Source organism: Octopus bimaculoides, chromosome 25, assembly GCF_001194135.2.
Source record: "Octopus bimaculoides isolate UCB-OBI-ISO-001 chromosome 25, ASM119413v2, whole genome shotgun sequence".
Lineage (NCBI taxonomy): Eukaryota > Metazoa > Mollusca > Cephalopoda > Octopoda > Octopodidae > Octopus > Octopus bimaculoides.
In genome coordinates, this window is record NC_069005.1 from 4,831,048 (window position 1) to 4,834,409 (window position 3,362).

The following is a 3,362-nucleotide window of genomic DNA, read 5'->3' on the forward strand; positions in this document are numbered from 1 at the left end:
TGTATGTATGTATATGTATATGTATGCATATATATATATGAACATATATGTATGTATATATATATGTATATATATATGTATATATATATGTATGTATATATATATATATGTGTGTGTGTGTGTGTGTGTGTGTGTGTGTGTGTGTGTGTGTGTGTGTGTGTGTGTGTGTGTGTGTATGTATGTATGACCAACTAAAGCCAGAGATAAAATGTAGTTCAACCACCTTCCCACCCACTTCAGGTTATTCTGATAATCATTTACATTATATTCATTATCAGCACCATATCAACATCATAACAATAATAATGATAATAATAATAATATTAATAATAATAATAATAATGATAATGATAATAATAATAATAATAATAATAATAATAATAATAATAATAATAATAATAATATTAATCGATGTCTTCATCAGAATCAAAATCATTATCATCATTGTCATCATCATCACATTCCACATCATCATCATCATCATCATCATCGTCGTGGCCGTAGTCTTCGTCGTCATCGTCACCATCATTTTTATCATCGTCATCATCATCATCATCATCAACAGCAACCTTTTACACCGCATCATCTGCTCGGTCCTACCCCCCATCTACTCCACGTCACCCTCCTCACTTTTTTCGCCCTACTCATCCCTCACTCTCCTCCTCCTTCGTACTACTCCTCACCCGCTCTACTGCTTCTCATCGCCTTCCTCCCACCACCCCTCAACCTCCTCCGCTTCATCGTCATCTTCATGACCACCCCATTAGTTTTTATTGATAGCGAGAACAGAAAAACCATTCCCCTCGCTAACACTAGCTCCATAACATTAAGTCACTCACATGAAAGCACTCACACATACATACGCATATAAGCACACACACACACACATACATATAACTAATCTCGTAATTCGTACTTAATTAATGAGTAGGAATAACTGTGCCTCTTCACGATTGTATGTGTGTGTTTGTGTCTGTGTGTGTGTGTCTGTGGATGTGTGTCTGTAAATGTGTCAGTGTATGAGTCTGTGTGCGCGTGTGTTCCACTATATATGTACACACACACGTACGTACACACACATATATATATATTTATTGATATGCAAGTTTGTACTATATATATATATTTGCATACATGCATACCTACCTACCTACACACATACAAATGAACAAATATACCTATATGTATAACACACCGTGGTTGTGTGGTAAGAAGCTTGCTTTTCGACCACACGTTTCTCTATTCACTCTCCCTGCGTGACACATTGGGCAAGTGTCTTTTACTATAACCTCAAGTCGATCAAAGCCTTGTGAGTGGATTTGGTAGACGGTAACTGGAAAAGTTCCGTAGTATATATATTTAATTAAACACAATATATGTTGGGGTTTTTTTTTATCTGCTACTGTTAATTTCCCGTGCTGAGAGCATTCCAAACAGTGTCTTGTAACATGTCTGGTGTCTTACTAGCACAATCATCAGACATTTCTCACTCGGTATAACAAACTAAAAATGGGACGAGAAGATGAGAGAAAAAGCGAGAAAAAGGGCAAATTGTTATGGCGATTGGAACTGCTCTAAGCATACACTTACAGATTGGAGAACAGCTGCTGGGCAAGGGGTTAAGCTTTGGGTGGTTAGGGTAATTCTGACTCTGGCTTTACTTCATTGGTCCTAGTTACAGTTTCTCCTCTATGAGAAGTACTTCATTGTTCATGAATTCATAAACTTGTGTTCTATGTAGTTTTATCTCATTTCACAGTCGTCTTTTCCCCCTCATCTGTTATAAGAACTACCACACAAATTCTTCAGTGCCTTCGTAATATTCACCTGATCTATGCACCTGTGGAAAATAAAAGAAACGATCATTAATATCATCATGGTCGTCGTCTTTTTTATTTTTATCATAATCAAGTGAGAGAGCAGTGCGTGCCATGAAAGTGAGACTGGGGTAAAATATACAAAGCCCAGTATACCCATCATGACTACCCGTCCGATAAGGGTACACAACGCACATGCATCACAACAATATGTGTTCGACATGGTGATCTCATATGAAAATAAACAGAGCAGGAACTTGCAGGTGGGGCCCAGTTAGAATTTTCGTCAGGTTGACACGCCCATCCTGCTCAAAATTACCCTGAATAAGGGATATTTAAGGATGTTGAACGGATCAAAGTATTCCCAAAGGTGAATTATCCAAACCCCGCGAAATCCTCTTAACACATGGCTATGATGCTCCCCAACTACTTCTGCTCGTGATCAGAGATGTACATATCGTCAGCCAATAAGGGACATGCCCTGACAAAATATTTGCAGAATATTTGCGGCAGCCCTTCTTTTATACCAAGACAAAACAATGGACATGATAACACTTTCAATCAGTTAAGATAAGAATCACTGCCTGGTACTGCTATTATTATTATTATTATTACTGTTGTTGTTGTCTTTCGTAGAAGTAGTAGTAGTAGTAGTAGTAGTAGTAGTAGTAGTAGTAGTAGTAGTAGTAGTAGTAGTAGTAAGGTGGTGAGCTGGCAGTATCGTTAGCACGTAGGGAAAATGCCGAGTGGCATTTCGTCCGTCTTTACGTTCTGAGTTCAAACTCTACCGAGGTCGGCTTTGCCTTTCATCCGTTCTGGTTCGTTAAGATAAATACTAGTTGAGTACTGGGGACAATGTAATCGACTAGTCGTCTCCCTTACACTTTCAGGCCGACTGCCTTTATTAGAAAGGATTATTATTATTATTATTATTATTATTATTATTATTGTTATTATTGTTGTTGTTGTTGTTGTTGTTGTTGTTGTTATTGCTGCTGCTGAAGTTATTATTCCCACTACTACTACTACTACATCTACGACTACTACAACTACTATTATTGTTGTTACGATTGCTTTTGTTATTATTAATTTTATTTCTATTACTAATATTATTATCATCATTATTATCGTTTCCACCATTATAATTACTATAAATATTATCATTATTATTACTACTTCTATTTTCATTCTTCTTCTTCTTCTTCTTCTTCTTCTTCTTCTTCTTCTTCTTCTTCTTCTTCTTCTACTTTTTTCTTCTTCTTCTCATCATTATTATTATTATTGTCGTTGTTGTTCTTCTTATGATGAAGTTGATGATGATGATGATGATCATCATCATCATCATCATCATCATCATCATCATTATCAACTTCATTATTATTTTTATCTAGTAGTCGAGGCTCAAAGATTTTGGAGAGAGATGTTTACACAGCGCGTATGCTAATGCCAAAGACAATAAGAAAAACCGATTCTATCTGCATCGATCTGTTTATTTCTCTGTTTGGTTGATTATGAGCGGAAGCAACGTAGCAGAAACACTTCCTG